This window comes from Zingiber officinale, chromosome 2B, assembly GCF_018446385.1.
Source record: "Zingiber officinale cultivar Zhangliang chromosome 2B, Zo_v1.1, whole genome shotgun sequence".
Lineage (NCBI taxonomy): Eukaryota > Viridiplantae > Streptophyta > Magnoliopsida > Zingiberales > Zingiberaceae > Zingiber > Zingiber officinale.
In genome coordinates, this window is record NC_055989.1 from 12,613,837 (window position 1) to 12,624,493 (window position 10,657).

Below are 10,657 nucleotides of genomic sequence, written 5' to 3' on the forward strand. Positions count from 1 at the left end.
GCTTAGGAACACAAGAAGTCGAGCGGAAGATGCGACTAGAGAGAAGGATGGTACGGGAAGGGAGTCGACGGGCTCGGTGCATCCGAGAGACGAGGTGCTGCGGAAGAGTACATCGGTGGATGAGAAAGACATGTGCGACGTTCCGAGGGACAAGAAGCTAGAATGGAAGTCTGCTCGAGGAGAAGGTCGAAAAATAAGTTCGAATGAGCCATATTTCTGATGGCCGCGATCACCCAGATGATCGGAGCAACAGAAGAACGAAAGGAGGCTAGAATTGCTGCTGGAGGTACCTTCAAAGTGAATTGAAGACGTCCCCGCACCTTCACTATGGAAGGAGCCTTCCATGGCTGGAAGGCGCCTTCGATGAATAGTACAAAGGCGCCTTCTAGCCCTATGGAAGGCACCTTCAAACTACGGATAAGATTTTCCAGGGACTATAAAAAGACCCTTGGACCTAAAAAATAGACAACACCTCTTGTAATTATTTCCTAGCAATTGTCTGATCTTTTCAACGAGCGTAAGAGACTTCTATGCCTTCAACAAAGAAGATTTTCTTTTAGTTCTTTTATTCATCTTGGATTAACAACCACCTAGATTGTAACGAAGTAAATCTAGTGTCTCGTCTTTAAGTTGTTATTTTCATTTATTATTATAGTTACTTTTAATTAGAGTTGAAAGAACAAGAAAGATTTTTATTTATTTTTTCAGATAATTTATCCTCTATTGCCGGCCTCGCTGCATCAACATATAGTTTTTTTATTGATTAATGGCATAATCTCTGTTTATGGATTAAATTGTTACAGCTCAATCATGGTCAAAATGTGTAGATTTATGGATATAGAATGTCTCTATGGGCTGAGCACATTGAATTCATGGAGGAATGCTTTACTCGTCTGGAAAGCCTTGAATGTATGAGACGCGTCAATTACCTTGCTTAACAAAACTGGGAACTGACAATATTCGGGAAGGACTTACAAATCCCCATGAGTCAAAGTTCACATTTGATAAGGGGCAATTTATTCTCTTATTCTAAAATTAAAAAAGGGTTCAAAGGCTGAAATAATAAAAAATGTGATAGCATTTATTATGATATGAAGCTTAAAGCTTCTTCTTTAAGCTTATTATGAAATAATATAAAATGATTTATTCTCCTATTCTCAGTGTATTTATTTGGTTTTTGCTTGTAGTGTAAGTTATGGGCTTCAAAGCTTCTATAGAGGATTCTCATAATGTTCTGGAGAACTAGGACCAGACCTCTATTGATCCGTGTAGCTGGATCATGATTACTTGCTCATCTCAAACCTAGTGATTTGGCTGTAAGCATCATAATTTATTTCATCTTTTGCATTTCTTTCTTATTTCTCAATACATATATAAAGTCTATAGCTTGTTCTTTGTATTCTAAACTTTTAAAAAGTATTTATTATGATATTTCTTGCAAAGACACTCCAAGCCAGAATCTATCTGGTGTACTTTCTGGGAGGATTGGAAATTTGACAAATTTAGAAGTTGTGTATGTTTTGGTTACGGGCTACAACAGATCAAATACATGCAAAATTCATTTTTTGCAATCTTACTGATGTTCTATTTGAAATTTTTTCTTGAGGATTAAAATTCAAGTGATTGATCTTGAATAGTTGAGCTGGATATACATTTGGAAATAAAGTTGCAAAGTAAAGTTGAACCAAACATTAAGCTTTCTTTTATGTCCAATTTATATTGCTGAGAATCCAGTTTGTTCAAATTCTTTTTTATCTTAAATCTATTAGATCTTTTATTTGTACTGAATTGGTTTATATTTTGAATCTTGTTTATTCTCCTGTTTCATATTTCATGTCTATTATCTGATACTTGAATTTTCTTTGTTCATATATTCTTTCCTTTTCCCACAGAATGGATTTGCATTGTTGTTGGAGTTAGTTTTGGCTGATAGAACTTTGACAGAACTTTGACTGAGTCTGAATCTCAACATTGTGAATCTATAAACACCTACATAGAGCAGATATTAGTTATCCTAGTCAAACCTTGCCATGTGGACTATAGAAACAATCTTACATGTCATTAGCAAGGCATTTACTTTTCTTATATTTGCCTTTATGTTTAGTTGGTAGTTTTATTCCAGTTGACTCTATTCTGATGCATCAATTTCTGGACTTTTTTGGAATAAGGTTTTGACTTCTTTGCTGATAGAAGTTGAGATAGTGGAAATTTCACATGGTGTTTACTTATTCCTGTTGTCTTTCATTAGATATTGAGATTGTGAAAATTTCACATGCAGCGTCTTTTTAGATATTTTGAATGTGAATGGAGTATTCAGAAACTCCAGCTAAACAACTTGGGTATGGATAATTACAGGAGTAGCAACTACATGCTATGTGGCACTGCATTCGAACCTCAGGGGTGTGATTGGGAAGTACTTCGACGAAGAACTATCAAGAAGAGTTTGAGATTTAAGCAAGAAGATGGTTAAAGTCAATAAGTAAAGAACATTCAAGTCAAGAGGATAAGTAGCATCTATCAAGATCTTTTAAGTTTCTGTAATAAGATGTAGTTGATAGGAGTAGCTTTGAATGTCTCCTAATTAAAATTTCTTTGTATACGAGTCATTATGTTTGTTATAGAAGTGTAAGGATAATAATTTATATATTTATCTTGGTTGTTTATTTAATAATATGTTGTTAATTGAAGTAGATTCATTTTCATTTATCTTTTATTTGTCTTTGGTATTAAAAGATAATAGTTTAAAATCTCTTGTCTTTTGCCAAAAAAAGACAACATTTTTTTATGCATTGTGAAACTATTGTCTTTACTAAAAAAGACAACGTTTTTTATGCCTGTCTTTAAATAAACATAATGCTTTTTATGCTCCATCTTTAAAAAAAAATAACACTTTTTATGCGTTGTCTTTAAAAAAAATGACAACTCTTTTAAAGTGTTGCAAAAACATTATCTTTGCTACAAACGACAACACTTTTAAAGCGTTGTCTTTGAGTAAACTTTTAACAACAGTGCTTTTAATAATGTTTTTTCAGCCATATAGACAACGCTTTTAAAGCGTTGTCTATCAACTTTTTTCTTATAGTGATCCTTGCTCGGGAACATTCACAGAAAGACGTTGTGGCTTGGAAACATCCCTACTTAAGAACATCCTATGAAAGACATCATAGCTTGGGAACATCTCCATCCTAGAAAACATCCGCTCGGGTACCTCCTTGAGAAGACCAACTAAGTCTATTACTTTTTTTTTTTCAATGAATAGCTGGTCATGCAAGAGCATCCCCGCTCGAAAATATCCTCAGTACGCCAATCTACATCGCAAGAACATCCTAGTATGGAATATCTCCCTCGACAATTTAATCATTCTCGCTAATGATTCTTTAATCACTAGACTGACAAAAGCAGTGGTGTCTTAAGTATTGGGCCTAATAGAAGTGGTTCAAAGGGAAGCTGATGTTAGCCGACTAGATGTATAGGGCTCCATGCATTGATAAAAGGGAGATGATGTCTGCAGACTAGGCACACAATACCATGTACACAATAAATGCATCCCCTCGAAATATGCATACAAGCTCCAATTAAATCCTAGAAAATCTCTAAAAATTCTGTTAAAATTATTTGTCAAATAACCTTATTATTTAAATATTATTTAGGTACCATATTTTACAACTCTTTTCTCTCTCCTACATACAAGATGGTGGTGATTTTTACAAACTAACACTAAGGTGAAAATGGTCTTTAAATACCAGCTCCAACGTGTTGGATTTTAAAGACCAGAATCAACACGTTGGAGCTGGATTCTACAAACCAATACTATTACTGGTTTGTATCAAGCTCCCAATGTTGGAGCTGGTTTGTACAAACCAGTACCAACGGAGCTAGTTTCAACAAACTAGCATCAACTGTGTGTAAGTACCCCGTGGTAGTTTTGATGTAGTCAACTAAGTTAAAGTTTGGTCATTTTGTGTTTTAATCCTTGTATCTAAGTGTGTAGGAGCGTAGGAACACAAGATGATGTAGTTAGTAAGAAGGATGACACGGGAAAAGAGCCGACTGGCTCAATGCATTCGAGGGACGAGGTGCTGCGGAAGATTATATCGGTGGACAAGAAGGACATGCACGACATTCTAGGGATGAGAAACCAAGAAGGAAGCTTGCTCGAGGAGAAAGTCAGAGTTAGATTCGGGTGAGCTCAACTCTGATTAACCTGAGCATCACCCACGTGAAGAGATCGGATAAGGAGTTGATTTGCCTCAAGGAAGGCACTTTTAATGGCTTAGAAGGCGTCTTCTAGGAACAATGTTGAAAATGACTTCCAGCCTGTTGGAGGCGCCTTCGATAGTCGTTGGCTAAAGATAAACTATTATCTTCGGTGAATAAAAGTTATCACGCTGGAGGCGCCTTAGACATTATTAAAGGCACCTTCAAGCAATGAATAATATTTCCAGGAGATATAAAAAGGCTCATGGACCTAGGAATTCTACAAAAACTTCTGTATATTCAATTCCTAACTAATACCTGAGCTTTTCAAAGAGTGTAAAAGGCTTCTCCGCCTTTAATAAAAGAGATATTTTTAGTGAAGCTTTGCAACTATTTTGGATTAACAACCACCTAAGTTGTAACGAAGTAAACATCTCTGCCTCTTTTATTTTATATTGTTCATTTATTTTATGTTAGTTATATAATATTTGTATCCTTGCTAAGTTCCAAGACAGAGAAATTTTTAACTCTTATTTTAGGCTATTCACCCCTCTAGCCGGCCGCACCGGGACCAACAAGTGGTATCAGAGCGAGGTTGCTTCAGAAGGACTAACTGCCAATCAAAGCAAAGAAATCAATAGCCAGACCAAGACTCAACCTGCAAAGTTCGAGGGGGAGTTCACACACTGGAAACGCTGAATGGAGGTATTTCTACGAATAGATTTCGAAATTTTGTTAATAATAAAATACGATTTTTTAGTTCTAAGGATCAATAGGGAGAAGAGAGAGGAGAAAATCAATGGATGAAAAAGGAACAAAGTGACTTCATAGCCAATAGCAGAGCAGAATATCACTTACTAAGTGTATTATCGCCTCAAGAAGTCAACTGCATCGGAAGCTACTCCTCAACCTAAGAACTCTGGGAAAAATTCCTAGAGCTCCATAAAGACAAGTCCGAAGCGAAGCTTGCACAATGAGACATTCTTCAGAATCAACTAATACACATCCGTCTGGTAAAGGTGAGAATGTAGCCCAACTACATGCGAAAATCAAGGAGTTAATCACCGGACTGGTCTACTTCGGTGAAACGGTAATCAACCGGGACTTGGTCCACTACACGCTCAACACTTTTCCCAGAACCCCAGAGTGGACTTCGATCATAGACATATAGTAATCTCTAAGGACTTGGAGGTAAGTACCTTAGAAGAACTTTTTTTAACTTTAGAATTGTATGAATCCAGATGTACAGGGACAAGTAAGGAGTCAAGTCAGAACCTAATACTAAGAGCCACTAAGAAGTATGAACCTAAGTCAGACTTAGATATTGATGCATACCAAGAAGCTTATATGGTAAGGAAATTTAAAAAGTCTTTTAAATCTATCAAATTTAAAGAAATGCAGAACAAAAAAAATCCAAGAAATAAAAGAAAGGTTCGATTTTACCATTTCCAAAAGAATGACACATAAAGGAGGACTGCCCAAAACTCAAGAAGGAGAAAGACAAAGGGCTAAGAAAAAATAAGCACAAGAATCTCAAGACCACTTGGGATGAAAGTTCATCATATGAGTCTGAAATAGAAGCATATGCTAGACTAACACTAATGGCTAGTCATGAAGAACCAAGCAACTTAGAAGCTAACATTGATGAAGGAGGAGCCACATCAGATGAATGTGTAAGTATCCAGGGGTAGTTTTGATATGGTCAACCAAATTTAGTTAGGTTCTATTGTGTTTGATTCTTGTGTCTAAGTGTGCAGGAGCTTAGGAACACAAGAAGTCGAGCAAAAAACGTAGCTAACGAGAAGGATGACACGGGAAGGGAGTTGACGGGCTCAGTGCATCCGAAAGACGAGATGCTGTGGAAGAGTACACCGGTGAACAAGAAGGGCATGTGTGGAGGTTCGAGGGATGAGAAACTGGGGAGGAAGGCTGCTCGAGGAGAAGGCCGGAGTTGGATTCGGGTGAGCTCAATTTCGGACGGTCGGAGCATCACCCAAGCAAGTGGAGCAAAAAATGGTTAACAAGGGAAGTTCACCATTTTCGGATGAACAGTATGAAGGCGCCTTCAAAGACTTGGAAGGCGCCTTCCATGAACTGTATGGAGGCGTCTTCAAAGGCTTGGAAGGCGTCTTCTATGAATAGTACGAAGACACCTTCAATAAACAGTACCAGTCTAAAGTAATCGTTTATTGTCGTTGAGTTGTGGATAAAACTTTATCCACTCGAAGGCACCTTGAACCCTTTTGAAGGCACTTTCCACCCATGGATAGGATTTTCCAGGAGCTATAAAAAAGCCCCTGGATCTAGGAAATATTCAATAATTTCTGTATTAACTTTCCTAGTCATTCTTCAGCTGTCAACGTGTGTACAAGGCTTCTCCACCTTCAACGAAGGAGATCTTCTAGTACTTTTCAATGCTTTGGATTAACAACCACCTAGGTTGTAACCAAGTAAAACTTTGGCCTTTTACCCACTCTTTTTAAGTTGTTATTTTTTTTATTATTGTTATTTTTATTGTGCTACTAATCAAATCAAAAGAACGAGAAGGGTTTTTTTTTCTTGTAGGTAATTCACTCTCTCTTGCCGGCACCGTTGCACTAACAATTAGTATTAGAGCCAGAACGCCTTAGAAGGACTAACTGCCAACTGAAGCATCGAGACAATGGTCAGACCAAGCATCTACCATCGAAATTTGAGGGACTATTCACGTTATGGAAGAAATGCACGTAAAACTAATTTTGAAATTCTTTTGATAATTAAATATGATTTTGTAGCCCCCAAAGACCAACAAGGAGTAGAAAAAGAAGAGTATATGTAGACCAAGAAGGAGCAAGCGGATTTTGTAGCAAATGGACGAGACAAATTCCATTTGTTGAGTATGTTACCTCCACAAGAAGTCAGTAGAATTGACACCTACAAATCAGCAAAGGAACCTTAGGAGAAGTTCATAGAGCTACATGAAGGTATGCCCGAAGTCAAGCTCGTGAAATGGGATCTACTTTAGAGCCAACTGATCAACATTCGGCTGAAAGAAGGAGAATCAATAGCGTAACTGCACGCTAAATTGAGGGAGATGATCACCGGACTCATGAATCTCAGAAAAAAGATAACAAACCGAGATTCCCTAAGGTACGTATTAAATTCTTTTCCAAGGACACCCGAATGTCCCTCAATTATCGACTCCTATTATATTTCTAAAGATCTAGAGGTAAGCACAATAGAAAGTTTATTTTCTACTTTGGAACTTCATGAATCTAGATGTACAGAATTAAAAGAGCCCAGACAGAACATTGCCCTGAAGCAAGAACAGACGATCCAAACTCCAAAGTGTCAATTGATGAAGATGAAGCGGGCCTAATGGTAAGAAAAATTAGTAAATTTATTCAATCTAATAAATTTAATAAGTCACAGGAGAGAAAGTACTTTCAGAGCAAAAGGAAGGTTCGATGCTATAACTGTCAATGAGAAGGGTGTTGGATCGAGATGCGCTAGAGGGGGGAATGAATAACGCTCATGACTTTCACTTTTCGTTTCGGAAAAATAATGAGTAACACAGCGGAATAAAGTAAATAAGAACAATCGCAAACACCAACGATTTACTTGGTTCAGAGCATATGGCGACTCCTACTCCAAGGCCCACGCTCGTTGAGCGTTTACTTTGGGCAACAACTATAATCACACAAATATTACAAGAGGAATATTACAATTTAACTGAACTGAAATTATACCAACAACAGGAATTTGAAATTCGCAGCTTCGAGTCGTCAGGGTGTTGTTATGGCTCAGTCGAATCGTATCGTTAGCAGCAAACAGTTGAACGATGCTCAGAAAGTGATAATCTCTAAACTTCTAGTCGAGACAGGTATATAAAGCCCATTGAGGGTGCCTTCAACCTCCTTGAGGGCACCCTCAACTCCGCCGATTCCGCAGCGAAGATAAGGGCTGAAGAAGTCACCGTTCATCCTCTTGAAGGCGCCTCCAATGCCATGGAGGGTGCCTTCAAGCCCATCCGAGGCGCCTCAGCACTCCTTGAGGGTGCCTCCAGCTTGACTCCGCGCGCTCCTTCTTCCAAAGCATCCGAGGCACCTCCAAACGCCATGGAGGCACCTCGGACACTGTTCATCCGAGGATTTGAGCTCTTTCTTCGTCCTGCATGCTACGTTAGTCCACAAAACAACAACGTATCCTGCAAAACAAAGTTAGCACATAATAAACATGATAATAGAAGTGTTTGACAATCTCTGGACTGTCCGATTCTGACTTCAAATTTTTGATCGAAAATCCTACGTCAAACCGACGTCTACTGTTCCCTCTTCGGGGAATGCGTCCTCACCTACTCCACTCAGGAGAGTATACCTGTTACCAGTTTGATCCTCCAGATCGACTGGACTTTTGCTCAGTGCCCAAGTCTTCATGTCTTTCCGCTGGACGTTCGCTCCACGACCCATCCAAACTTTCCACCTGGTTCGCGACACCAGGACTTTCCACCTAGAGTATCTGACTCTAAGACTTTTGCCCAAAGACCTCGACCCGCCAAGGCTTTACACCTAGGGTTACCACCCCCTAGGGTTTTCCTACATGCCTAACCGTAGCTAGGAATTTTGCCTAAGATACCTTAGGACTTTTCCTGCAACCTCATTCAACACTTTAGATCAAAATAATCTTAACTTTGAATCCTTTGCCATTATCAAAATTTAGGTTCGATCGTTGGATGCTTCCCGCACCAACAATCTCCCCCTTTTTTATTATGGCAATAAAAATTCAAAGTTAACTAAAAAGACATAAAGAATAAAGAAATAATGTTGTAAAGAATTTCAGAACAATGCAAGCATAACTGAACGACATTACAAGCAAAAATGCAAAGCTCCCCCTTAATAAAAACTTAAGTGAAAAACTCCCCCATAATTAAAGCTCATCTTTTTATAATTTTCATATACTCTCCCCTTTTGTCATATATCAAAAAATAGTAAAAAGAAGGTATAATCAATAAAAATAGACAAGTTGAGAAGTTGATCATAGGCCTTAGTTTAAGAATTTAGCTTTAAAAGTACATAGCCAATAACTGATTTTGAGAAATATTTTAGCTTTTAAAACTTATCTTTTCAGAAGGTTTTGAAAAAACTTAGCTTTCATAAACTTAGTTTTAAAAATGTAGCCTTAGAAAGATTTTAAAAAAACTTAGTTTTTTAGAATACACAAAAACTTTTAGCTAGAACTAACTTAGCTTTTAGAATAAATTTTCTTGTAGACATTTTAGCTAAGTGAATGAATAGAAAAACCTTTATCAAAAGTTAAGTAGGGAGCTTAGTTCTTAAAAAATAATCTGATTTTTGAGAAAGTACTTAGATTTTTAAAAAAACTTTTCCTTAAAAAAAATTCAAAAACTAAGTTTGGAAAGAAGTTTTTAGATAAGGAAAAGTTTGTTGACTTTGAAAAGTAACTTAGCAAAAAAAAAAAATTTAGTGTAAAAATAACGAACAAAAATATTTGATAAAACTTTTAAAAAAAGTTTTAGAGATTCAAAAATTAATTTTACTTAGTTAAATTTGAAAAATACTTAGCTTAAATAGTATCAACTTGTAAAACTTTAGCTAAGACCACTTTCACTTGGAACCATAAAGAGTAAGCCAATTTTAAAGAAAAAGTTCGTTCTCTTTTCCAAAAGTCTTAAAGTCCAAGAATGAGTAATTAAAAAATTAAAACTAAATAATTAATTTCCTTAGTCAAATGTCTAACCATTAGCTATTAGCTGTTTACCTAGAGGGCAACAACTTTCACTTGGTTAGTCAAGTTAAGTTAGTGATCCAGTTAAATTTGACTAAGACAGAATAACTTAACTTGATTAATGTAAATTGGTATTTATTTTTCAGACTTATGTCGATGCACAAACATAAGCATTCTTAAGTCCAGGCAGTACCCTATGTATCTCACACCATTCTAAGTATTTTCATACACAAGCAAGTTAAACCTAGGGTGCTTGTGAGATGCTCTAACTGAAATCTAGGAGAACATGCTTTCTAGGGGGAAAATTCCTAGGTTAAGTCTAAATTTTTGAAAACTAGCAGAATTGGAATTTTGAAAAATATTTTTCCTAGAGTTTTAAGATCAAGCTGATTTTAAAATAGTAAACAAAAATAATTATTTTAAAAGTAAGTTCTATTCTACTAAGTGCATCCCTATTTGTCTTCTAAGTGCACTGAACTCAAGTTCAGGTAAGGGATTTATGAAAATGTCAGTTAGGTTTGACTTAGATTCAACATAGTTGAGTACAATGTCACCTTTAATGACATGATCCTTTACAAAGTGGTGTTTTACTTCTATATGTTTAGTCCTTGAGTGGTGAATTGGGTTCTTGGTTAGATTGATTGAACTTATGTTATCAATTGAAATTTTTGTATTTTGATATTTTAGTTGATAATTTTTTAGGGTATGCATCATCCATAATAGTTGAGATGCACAT